This window comes from Peromyscus maniculatus, chromosome 14 (genome assembly GCF_049852395.1).
Source record: "Peromyscus maniculatus bairdii isolate BWxNUB_F1_BW_parent chromosome 14, HU_Pman_BW_mat_3.1, whole genome shotgun sequence".
NCBI classification, from domain to species: Eukaryota; Metazoa; Chordata; class Mammalia; order Rodentia; family Cricetidae; genus Peromyscus; species Peromyscus maniculatus.
The window spans coordinates 72,794,414-72,807,354 of NC_134865.1; the positions used below are offsets into that span (position 1 = coordinate 72,794,414).

The 12,941-nt window shown below is 38.0% G+C and overlaps 1 protein-coding gene and 1 non-coding gene across 8 annotated transcripts in view; one reads left to right on the top strand and one right to left on the bottom strand.

The window, feature by feature from the left end:
* Positions 1-12,941, bottom strand: part of LOC143266738 (cation channel sperm-associated auxiliary subunit beta-like) — a 167,839-nt gene that overhangs the window by 80,950 nt on the left and 73,948 nt on the right. The window lies entirely within an intron of this gene.
* LOC121822656 (U6 spliceosomal RNA) lies at positions 5,231-5,338 on the top strand. The gene has a single exon (XR_006063825.1). It is a non-coding gene; the product is annotated as a U6 spliceosomal RNA (small nuclear RNA).

The window sequence follows — 12,941 nt, forward strand, 5'->3', positions numbered from 1 at the left end:
CCATAAACCCCATCCAAGGACTGAGGAATCTGGATGCAGACATCCACGGCTGGGCCCCTGGTGGAGCACTGGGAGTCTAATTAGTGAGAAAGAGGAGGGTTTATATGGGTGAGAATTGTTGAAGCCAAGGTTGGATAAAGCACAGGGACAAATAACCAAATGAATGGAAGCACAGGATCTATGAACCAAAGGCTGAGGGGCCCCCAACTGGATCAGGCCCTCTGAATGGGTGAGACTTTCATTTGGCTTGATCTGTTTGGGAGGCAGCTGTGCGGTGGTGCCGGGTCCTGGGCTCATTGCATGAGTTGGCTGTTTGAATCCTGTGACTTATGCAGGGACGCTTGGCTTGGTCTGGGAAGCGGGGATTGGATCTGCCTGGACTGAGTCTACCAGGTCGATCCCGGTCCTCAGGGGAGACCTTGATCTGGAGGAGGTGGGAATGGGGGGTGGGCTGGGGGGAGGGGGAGGGGGGCGAGAGGGGGAGAACAGGGGAATCTGTGGCTATTATGTGGAACTGAATGGTGTTGTAAAATAACAAAAAAATTCAAAAAAAAGAGAGAAAGAGAGAGAAAGTTTGGTAATATTTCTTCATTTCCATTTTATGGACTAGTTTGGGAAGCACTGGTGTTAGTCCTTTGAAGGTGTAGTAAAACAAACCAGTCAGTGCAACAGGGGCTGGGCATTTTGTTGTTGTTGTGGGAGGTTTTTATTAATTGCTTCAGTCTCATGACTTGTTATATATATTCAGACTGTTTATTTCATCTTGGCTTAATTTGGTTGGATACACATACCCAGAAATTTAAACATTTCCTTTAGATTGTCCAATTTAGTAGAATATATGTTTTTAAAGTAAGACCTGATGATTTTGTGAATTTCATTGGTATTTGTTGTAACAACCCCTTTTGTCTCTAATTTTGGTCTTCTCTTTCTTTTGGTTAGTTTTGTTAAGGGGTTGTAAATCTTGCTCATTTCTTTAATGAACTAACTCCTTGTTTCTTTGATTCTTGGTACTTGATTATTCACATTTTTATTAATTTCTATGTTGATCTTAGTGATTTCTCTCTGTATACTGATTTGGGGATTCCTTTCTTTTTGTTTTTCCTGGGCCCTAAATTGTATCATTATTTGAAACCTCTCTTGTTTGTCTGCTTGTTTATTTATTTATTTAAGATTTTTTATTCATTTCACATGCCACTACAGATATCCCCCTCATCCCTCCTCCTGCTCCCTGCCAGCCTCACAGACATTAAGAGCAACAATTAATAAATGGGACTCCTAAAACTGAGAAGCTTCTGTAAGGCAAAAGACATGGTAAATAAGATAAAATGACAGCCTACAGAATGGGAAAAGATCTTCACCAACCCCACATCTGACAGAGGGCTGATCTCCAAAATATATAAAGAACTCAAGAAACTAGACATCAAAATACCAAACAATCCAATTAAAAAAAATAGCTACAGGTCTAAGCAGAGAACTCTCAACAGAAGCATCTCAAATGACCCAAAGTCATTTAAGGAATTGTTCAACATCCTTAGTCATCAGGGAAATGTAAATCAAAATGACTCTGAGACACCACCTTACACCTGTCAGAATGGCTAAGATCCAAAACACAGATGACAGCTTATATTGGAGAGGATGTGGAGCAAGGGAAACATTCCTCCACTGTTGGTGGGAGTGCAAACTTGTTCAGCAACTTTAGAAGTCAGTATGGTGGTTTCTCAGAAAATTGAGAATCAATCTACCTTAAGACCCAATGATGCCACTCTTGGGAATATAACCAAGGAATGCTCAATCATACCACAAGGAAACTCTCTCAACTATATTCATAGCAGTTAGAAACTGGAAACAACCTAGATGCCCCTCAACCAAAGAATTGATAAAGAATATGTGGTACATATACACAGTGGAATGCTACTCAGCAGTAAAAAAAATTACACCATGAAATTTGGAGGCAAATGGGTGGAAGTAGAAAATATCATCCTGAGTGAAGTAACCCAGACTCGGAAAGACATACATGGTATGTACTCACACATAAGTGGATACTAGATATAAAGCAAGGGATAACCAGACTACAACTCACAGCTCCAGAGAAGCTAGGTAACAAAGAGGACTCTCTCTGGTTTTTAGGTACTTAGAGCTATAAATTCCTCAGTTAGGACCATTTTCAGAAACACTGTATCCCATAAATTTTGATATGCTATGTTTTCATTTTTATTTGATTCTATTTTATTTTTTTCTACTTATAGGGGCAGGAGAGATGGTTCAATGAAAAAAGATCACTGGCTGGACTTCCATAAGGATCAGTTTTGATTCCCAGCACCTACAGGACAGCCCACAAACATTTGTAACTCCAGTCCCAAGAGGTCTAAGACCCTTTTCTGCCTCTGGGTACCAAACATGCAACTTGTACACAGATATACATGCATGCAAAACCCCCATACATATAAACTATAAAATTCTAAATTAAAAAAAATTAAAATGTTCTCCTTTGTTTTCTTCATTCATTAGTATGTTACTCAGTCTTCATGAGTTTTTGTATGTTCTATGGTTCTTCTTGACGTTGATTAAAATTCTTATTCCATTGTGATCAGGTATAATACATAGAACAATTTCAGTTTTCCTGTAATGGTTGAGATTGCTTTGTGTGGTATATTTGGAGCAAGTTCCATGGATTGCTGAGAAGAATGTATTCTGGAGCATTTGGATAGGACATACTGCATTGTGTGCTCAGTTCTTTTGACTTATGGTGTCATTGAATTAGCATGCTTTTCTGTCTAATTTTTGTTGGGAAGACTTGTTAGTTGGCAAGAATGAGCTAGAGAAGTTGCCCTCTACTTCTGTTTTAGGGTTAATCTGTGGCTTAACAGCTAATAGTATTTGTTTGATGTATGTTGTGGAATATTACTTTAACTGTGTAAGGGTGTGTTACATTTGTTTATGCTGCATTTGTTTAATGATGCAAAGATGTGTTGCTTTACCTGCCTAAGGCACTTGATTATTCTAATAAAAAGCTGAATGGCCTATAGCTAGGCAGTAGAGGGATAGGCGGGACTAATGGGCAGAGAGACTAAATAGGAGGAGGAATCTAGCCTCAAAAACAGAGGAGGAGAACAAGGGAGAAAAAGAAGGAGATGCCTGGGGCCAGACTCTTCAGTATGAAGGAATCCTTCAAGTATTTGCTGTAGAGTTGACTTAGTGGTCATACGTTATGCTAGCCTATTTTTATCAATGAAAACTTTATTTATTTTCCATGCAATTATTACAGATAGCTTTGCTGGAAAAAGTAGTCTGGGGTTGGCAGCTATTGTTTTTTAAAACTTACAATACATCTTACCAAGCCATCTTTGCTTTTAAAGTCTTAGGTGAATAATTTGTTCTTATTTTGATGGGCTTGACTTTATATGTGACTTGGTCTTTCTTTCTTGATAGTTTCTTTTGTTATGTATTTTTAATATTTTAATTATAATCAAATGGGTAGTTTCCTTTCAAGTCTGTCTGTTTAGTGTCTAAATGCTTCATGGATCAACTGCCATTTCTTTTCCTACCTCAGAGAAGTTTTTGTTATGATTCTTTAAAATTGGTTTCTATGTCTTTAGAACCAGATTCTTCTACCTCTATGCCTATTATCAACAAATTTGGTCTTTTTCAGAGTATTGTATATAACTTGAAATTGCAACTGGTGTCCTTTTATTATTTCATTTTGTTCTTGTTTTATTTTTTTAGTTTTATCACTTGTCTTCAAGCTCAGCTATTTCATCTTCCTCTTAATCTATTCTATTGGAGAGATTTTGTGTAGGGCTTTTTATTTGACTTAAGTTTTTCATTTCTGGCAATTCAGATTGTTTTACTACCTTTGTTGACTTCATCTTTTATATCTTGTATTGCCTTCCTTATTTTCATTCATCTGTTTATGTACACAATCGGGAATTCATTTTATTCTTTGAACATACTTAAACCATTCTATTGAATTCTCTGTCTGGGAATTGAAATAACTCACTCTAACTACATGCCAGAACTGTAGGATTAAGAAATTTTGAGTTATGTTGTCATGCGTTTGTGTGTTTCTTATGCTATTGAATTGGGATTTACTCATCTGGTGTTATTTGCTTGTTAAATTCATTTTTTATCAGCTCTATCATTTTAGTTGAAATACTTGTAATGTTCACATGGGACTTGGATGTGGTAGAATTGGGTAAGCTAACTGAAGACCTTCAGCACTCCCTTCTCTCTTCCAAATCCTCTCCCCTAGTCTCATCCCTAGCTCAGCATCCCTATAACACCTGCTGTAACACTTTACCCCCACCACCTCCATCTACTGTGGATCCCACAGATCTTCCCCTCCTAATGCCCCTCTTGGACTTGTTGCTTTATCTCAGCCTGCAACTTCAGCAGGCACTCCCTGATTACCCACAGGCCATTCCTGCCAGGGAAGTAGGTAGGCTGACTGTAGATCTATCTTCCTCTTTCCTTCTGTTTCTCCAGATCCAATCTCCCCAGTCTCATCCCTAGCACTATAGCAGACTTTCTGTGACTTCTCTTCACTGTCTACCCCCATTCCAAGAAGACTAAATAAGAAAAGCCTGGTTGAAGACTCTGTTCGCCTCTCTCCCTTCAAACCCCTAGCCTATCCTCATTCCTAAAGGTCAGCACCCAATACCCAGAAACACATTTACCTGGAACCCCCAGTGCCCACACCTATGAGGTCCACAGAAAATTTTCTACCAGGTAACACACAACCATCACACGCTCCTAAAATCCAGAGAGGAAACAGAAACGGAACAAAACACTAACCCAACAAAGACAATCAGAAATCATCACCTAGACCTGTAATTATCCCAATCCCAAAAGCTGCCATGCCAGTGTGAAAATATAATCAATAATGGTCAGGACAATATTCTCCAATAAGAGCCCAGCAAACCTACCACAGCAGGCTATTAATATTCTAAGAGCTGAGGCACAAGAAAAAGACCTTAAAACTGCCTGTATGAAGATGATAGTGGTCTTTTAAAAGGACATGAAGAAATCCCTTAAAGAAATCCTGGAAAACACAAACAAATAGAAGAAGGAAACAAATTAAACCCAGCACTCAGGAGACAGATCTCTGTGAGTTTAAAGGCAGCCTCATCTACAAAGCGATATCCAGGACAGGCAGCAAAACTACACAGAAAAACCCTGTCTCGAAAAACAAAAAGCAAACAAACAAACAAAAAAACTGTTCAAGACTGGAAAATGCTACTTCCTTCAGCAGCAATCTACTAAAACTGGAATGATACAGAAAAGAATAGCATGGCCCCTATGCAAGGATGACACACAAATTTGTGAAGCATTCAATATTTTTATAGATAATAGCACACTAGCAAAACCCAAAGAAAGGAAACACACACACACATACACACACACACACACACCAACCACCAGAACCAAAACCAAAAATTAACAGGAATTAATAATCAGTGGTCATTAATATCTCTTAATATCAATGGACTCAATTCACCAATAAAAAGACACAGGCTTACAGAATGGATATGAAAACAGGATTCATCCTTCTCTGCATACAAGAAACATACCTTAACTTCAAAGACAGACATTACCTCATCGTAAAGAGTTTGGAAAAGATTTTCTGACAAATGGATCTAAGAAGCAAGCTGGTATAGCTATCCTAATATCTAACAAAATAGACTTCAAACTAAAATTAATCAAAGGAGACAGAGAAAGACATTTCATATTCATCAAAGGTAAAACACATGGAGATGAAGTCTCAATTCTAAACATCTATGCCTCAAATACAAGGGCATCCACATTTGTAAAAGAAATATTACTAAAGCTTAAATCACAATCAAACCCCACATGTTAATAGTGGGAGACTTCAACACCCCACTCTCACCAATGGACAGGTCTGTATGACAGAAACTTAACAAAGAAACAAGGGAACTAACAGTTGTTATGACCCAAATGGACTTAACATACATCTACAGAACATTTCACCCAAACACAAAAGAATATACCTTTTTTTTAGCACCTCATGGAACCATCTCTAAAATTGACCACATACTTAGTCACAAATAAAGTCTCAACAGATATAAAAAAATTGGAATAATCTCCTGTATTCATTGGATCACCATGGTTTCAAGTTGGAATTCAACAACAACACAAACTACAGAAATCCTACAAACTAATGGAAACTGAACAACTCTCTACTGAATCATCACTGGGTCAAGGAAGAAATAAAGAAAGACACTAAAGACTTTCTAGAATTTAATGAAAATGAATGTACAACATACCCAAAATTATGGGACACTATGAAAGTGGTGCTAAGAGGAAAGTTCATAACACTAAGTGCCTATATAAAGAATTTGGAGAAATCCCACAATATTGACTTAACAGTACACCTGAAAGTTCAGAACAAAAAGAAGTAAACTCACCCAGGAGGAGTAGACAGCAGGAAACAATCAAATTAAGGGCTGAAATCAATGAAAGGAAACAATACAAAGAATCAATGAAACAAAGAGTTGGTTCTTTGAGAAAATCAACAAGATAGACAAGCCTTTATCCAAATTAACCAAAGGCAGAGAGAGAATACCCAAATCAAGAAAATTCAAAAATGAAAAGGAATACATAACAACAAACATGGAGAATATCCAGAGAATCATTAGGTCATACTTCAAAAACCTGTACTCCATAATGTAGGAAAATCTAAAAGAAATGGACAATTTTCTTGATTGCTATCACATACCTAAGTAAAAATCAAGACCAGACAAACAATTTAAATAGACCTATAACCCCTAAGGAAATAGAAGCAGCTAGTAAATGTCTCCCAAACCAAAAAAGAAAAAAAAGGCACAGGGCCAGATGGTTTCAGTGCAGAATTCTACCACAATTTCAAAGAACTATACCGATACTCCTCAAATTGTTCCACACAATAGAAACAAGAAACATTGCCAAACTCTTTTTATTAGGCTACAGTTACCATGATACCCAAACCACACAAAGACCCAATAAAGAAAGAGAATTACAGACCAATCTCCTTCATGAACATTGATACAAAAATACTCAATAGAAACTGGCAAACCGAATCAAAGAACATGTCAGAAAAAAAAATCAACCACTATGATCAAGTACACTTCATCCCAGAGATGCAGGGTTGGTTCAACATTTGAAAATCTGTCAATGTAATCCACCATATAAACAAACTAAAAGAAAAAAACCGCATAATCATTTCATGAGATATTAAAAAAGCCTTTGACAAAATCAACACCCCTTCATGATAAAAGTCTTGGAGAGATCAGGAATACAAGGTACATACCTAAACAGAATAAAGGCAATTTACAGCAGGCCAACTGTCTACAAAGCTGACACATATCAGGACACAAAGCAAGTCTAAACAGATATATAAAAAAACAACAAAATAGTACCATGCATCCTGTTTGACCACCATGGATTAAAGCTGGCAAAAGAAATGGCAGAAAGTACAAAACTCATAGAAGCTGAACAATTCACTAATGAAAAAACCAGTTCATTACAGAAATGAGTAAAAAAATGTAAAACTTTTTAGAATTGAAGAAAATAAAAACACAGGCAAACTCAAAACTATGGGGCACACTGAAGGCAGTTCTAAGAGGCAAATTCATAATCCTAAGAGACTACATAAAATACTATAGAATTCTAATATCAATAACTTAGATACACTTGAAAGCTCTAGAAAAACAAGAAGATATACTTTTTTAAAAAAGTAGATGGGAAGAAATAAACTCGGGCTGAAATCACTGAAATTTAAACAAACAAAAACAACACAAGGAATCAAAGATATGAAGAGTTGGTTCTTTGAAAAAAATAAAAAAGAATGACAAACCAATAGCTAAATTAGTCAAAATATGGAAAAGATACAAAATAATAAAATTAAAGATGAAAAGTGAGACATTACAATAGATGCTAAGGAAATTCAGAGAATTATGACATATAAATCTGCATACACCAAACTGAAAAACCTAAGATAAATGAATGAATGTCTGATATATATATATATATATATATATATATATATATATATATTAAATCAAGATTAAATAAATAATTTAAACAAGCTTATAACACCTAGTGATATAGAAGCAATAATTAAAAATAAGCCAAAAAAAGCCCAGGATGGATTGAGTGCAGAATTCTACCAGATCTTCAAAGAAGAACTAATGCCAAAGAGTCCTTAAATTATTCTGAAAACAGAAACTGAATAAACATTCCCCAATTAATTTTATGAAGCCACTATTACCCTGATATCAAAGCCATGTAAATATCCAACAACTAAAAGAAAATTATATGACCAATATTCCTTATGAACATATATGTAAAAATTCTCAGTCTGTCATGGCACTGGGTGGGAACATGCTTTCTCTTCGGAGCCCAGGGTGGTCCACTCCCGGCCTGAGTGAGGGTCTCTTGACCCTACTCATAGCTGGCCACACCCCCTTGTCTGCCATGTGGTGGTGAGGGCAAGGGAAAGATGCCCTCATGTACCACAAATCTTAAAAGGTCTTATTAATAAAAACAAACCCGGAGCCAGGTATTGGAGTGAATGATGAAAAATCACAGAAACAGAACAAGTCACATTCAACCTCACCTTGCCAACCTCTCAGCTGATCTTGTTTCTTCAAACTGGAAGCCTCTGAGTCCTCACCTGAATAGATCTCAGCTAAACTGCTGCTAAAAGCCTAAAAGCTTAAAAGAGCCCTAGTTCCTGGTCCTCATGCCTTATATAACTTTCTGTTTCCTGCCATCACTTCCTGGGATTAAAGGCATGTGTCTTTCCCAGGCAAGAAATGAGATCTCAAATGCTGGGATTAAAGGTGTGTGTCACCTTGCCTAGCCGTTTCCAGTGTGGCTTTGAACTCACAGAGATCCAGATGGATCTCTGCCTTCGAAATGCTAGGATTACAGGTGTGTGTCTATCTAGTGGCTGTTCTGTCCTCTGTCCCCTAAATAATTTTATTGGGGTACACAATATATCAGTCTCCCCCCCACCCCCGCCTTGTCCCTGCCAGCTGTGGTGAGTGAAGGAGCTGACCCTCCCCCATACCAGCTACAGCACTAGGGAATGTGGACCCTGTACCTTGCCTGGGCAGCAAAGTAGAACTGACTTTATTGATGGGGGTGCAGATGAAGTGCCTGAGAATGTGAGCATAGGAGATCTGCTCCGCCCCTCATCTATCATATGGTGGTGTGGTTGTCTCCCCTCAGCCCCTGGCTGCCTGAGGCAGGTGGAAGTGCTGGGTCTGAGGTCATGAGAGCAGGAAAGCTGTCCCTGCCCCTCAACAGCTGCAGCACTTGGGAGAGTGGCCCCTATACCTCACCTGGGCAACATAATAGAGCTAGCCCTGAAGGTACAGGTGTGGGAGAATTGGCTCTGAGGATCTGAAAACAGAAGAACTGGCCCTGCCCCTTGCTCATTGCTGCAAGGCATGAACTAGCAAGGGGAATTCTGGAGAGCTCACCCTAGTGGTGAAGACAGGGGAGAGCTGGCAGACCCTGCAACTATCCAGGCCCAGAAAGAACTAGGGATATGAGGTGGCCTACCCCAATATCCACCCCATCTGCTGGAGCATGTGAAGGGGATGTTTCTGTAGGCTCATCTCAGAGATGCAGAGACCATTCAACATATGTAAATCAGTAAACAAAATCTACCACACAAATAAACAATAAGACAAAAATTACACAATCATATCATTAGATACAGAAATGGGCTTTGACAAAATCCAACATACCTTCATGATAAAAATCTTGGAGAGACCAAATATACAAGGGACATATCTCAACATAAGAAAGGCAATTTATAGCAAGCCCACAGCCAACATAAATCGAAATGAAGAGAAAGTCAAAGCATTTCCATTAAAATCTCAGTCCTATGAGACAAGGATGTCCATTCATCTCCATACCTAACCAATGTAGTAATTGAAAGTACTTAAAGTCAAAGCTACAGCAATAAGAGAAGTGAAAGAGAGCAAATAGTATAAAAGCAGGAAGGGAAGAAGTCCAGGTATCATAATTTGAAATTATATACATACATATATATATATATATATATATATATATATATATATATATAAAACCTAAATATTCCAATAGGAAATTTCTACAGCTGGTAAACACTTTTAGAAAAATTAGGATATAAAATTAACACATCAAATCAGTATCCTTCCTATATGCAATGACAAACATACTGAGAAAGAAATAAGAGAAACAGTACCTTTCATAAGTGTCTGAAAAAATATCTTGGGATAACTGTATCCAAACAAGTGAAAAACCCATGTTATAAAAAATTTAAGACATTGAAGAAAGGAACTGAAGAAGATAAAAGCATATGGAAAGATCTCTTATGCTCATGATTGGTAAGATTAATTCTGTGAAAATTGCTATCCTATCAAAAGCAATCTACAGATTCAATGCAATCCCCATCAAAATTCCAACACAATTCTTCACAGAAATTGAAAGAAAAATCTTCAACTTCATATAGAAACACATACACACATACACACAAACCAGGATGGATAAAACAATCCTAAATAATCTAAGAACTGCTAAAGGTATAAGCACCCCAGACTTCACGATGGACTACAGAACTATAGCATGGTATTGGAATAAAAACAGACACATTGATCAATGGAATCAAGTTGAAGACCAAGACATAATTCTACAACTTATGAACACCTTATGAACACCTTTTTTTTTGTTTACAAAATTGGAAGCCAAAAATACACAGTGGAGAAAAGACAGCATCTTCAATAAATGGTGCTGGTCAACCTGGATAGCTCCATGTAGAAGAATGAAAATAGATCCATATTTATTACTCTGTACAAAACTCAACTCCGAATTGATCAAGGACCTCAAAGAAGATAAATTTTGGTAGATGCTTTAACTCATTGGCAAAGGAAAAGTGTTTCTGAACAGAACACTAATAGGTACTAGGGCCAACAATTAATAAATGGGACCTTGTGAAGCCGGAAGCCTTTTGTATCACAAAGGACACTATCATTCAGAAAAAAACAGCCGTCTACAGAATGGGAAAAGATCTTAACCAATTATACATCTGATAGAGGGTAAGTATCTAGAATATATAAAGAACTAAAAAAAAGTTCAACAAGAAAAAAATTTAAAAAAGGGGTATTAAAACTAAACAGTTCTCTCAAAAGATGATGTCTGAGAAACACATAAAGGAATGTTCATCATCCTTAGACATCAGGGAAATGCAAATCAAAACTACTTTGAGATTCTAAAAGATGAAACACAAATGGCTGAGAACACCTTTTAAAAATGTTCAGCATCTTCAGTCATGAAAGAAATACAAATTAAAACTACTTTGATATTTCCTCTTACACAGCTTGTACTGGCGAGGATGTGGGGAAAGAGGAACACTTAATCATTACTGATGGGAGTGCAAACATATATAGTCACTATGGAAATCAATGTTGCAGTTCTTCAGAAAGCTGGGAATAGATCTACAGGAAGATCCAGCTATACCACTTTTGGGCATATATCCAAAGGACTCTACATCTTACTCCAGAAATATTTGCTCATCCATGTTCATTGCTGCTCTATTTATAATAGCCAGAAATTGGACCTCCTTTCCCACCAGTTCCCTTAAAGGCTACCTAACCTCTGTGGTTATTCAAGTTGAAACACACATGTCCAAAGCTTAAAAGCTAACCTCCACATATAAAGGAGAATATGCTATATTTGTCTTTTTGGTTCTGGGTTAACTCACTCAGAATGATTCTTTTAGCTCCATCTGGTTTTCTAAAAATTTAATTGTTCTTAACAGCTCAATAATATTTTTTTATTGTGCAAATGTTGCATGTTTTCAATATTCATTCATCAGTTGATGGACATCTAGATTCTATCCAATTTCTGGCAGGTGCCTTGCCTAGGAGTAGTTGGTCAACATAAAACAGACTCCATTTGTGTGTGTGTGTGTGTTTATTGTTTCATTTTGGCATTTTGTCTTAATTTTTATTTTAATTTTTGGGTTTTATTAAGAGAGGGAGAGAGAAAGAGAGAGACAGAAGGAACATGAAGTTGGATGGGTAGGGAGGTGGATAGAATCTGGGAGGAGTTGGGAAAGGTAAAGAATATAATAAGATATTTTGTATGTTAACATTTTTTCTTTTTTATAGTATTATTATTTATAATTAACTTAATTTCATATATCAGCCACGGATTCCCCCGTTCTCCCTCCTCCCAACCCCCAGCCTCCCTGCCCCCCCAATCCACCCACCCACCCATTTCTACCTCCTCCAAGGCAAGGTCTCCCCTGGGGAGTCAGCCCAGCCTGGTAGACTCAGTCAAGGCAGGTCCAGTCCCCTCCTCCCTACACTAAGGCTGAGTAAAGTGTCCCAGCATGGGCTCCAGGTTCCAAAAAGCCAGCCCCTGCACCAAGGACAGGTCCTCGCTCCACTACCTAGGGGCCACCGAAACAGTTCAAGGTAATCAACTGTCTCACTGTTCCAGAGGGCCTGGTCCAGTTTCATGGGGGTTCCTCTGCCATTGGTTCACAGTTCATGGGTTTCCACTAGTTTGGCTTTTTTCCCTATGCTTTTTCCAATCATGGTCTCAATATCTCTTGCTCATGCAATCCCTCCTCTCTCTTGCTGTATGGACACCTATAGCTCCACCTAGGGCTCGGCCACTGATCTCTGCATCAGCTTCCATCAGACACTGGATGAGAATTCTATCATGACAGCCAGGGTGTTCGGCCATCATATCACCAGAGCAGGTCAGCTCAGGCACTCTCTTGACCATTGCCAGTAGTCTACAGTGGAAGTATCTTTGTGGATTTCTGGGGACTTCTCTAGCACTCTGCTTCTTCCTATTCCCATGTGGTCTTCATTTATCATGGATTCTCTTTCCTTGTTCTCCTACTCTGTTCCTGATCCAGCTGGGACCTCCCGCTCCCTTAA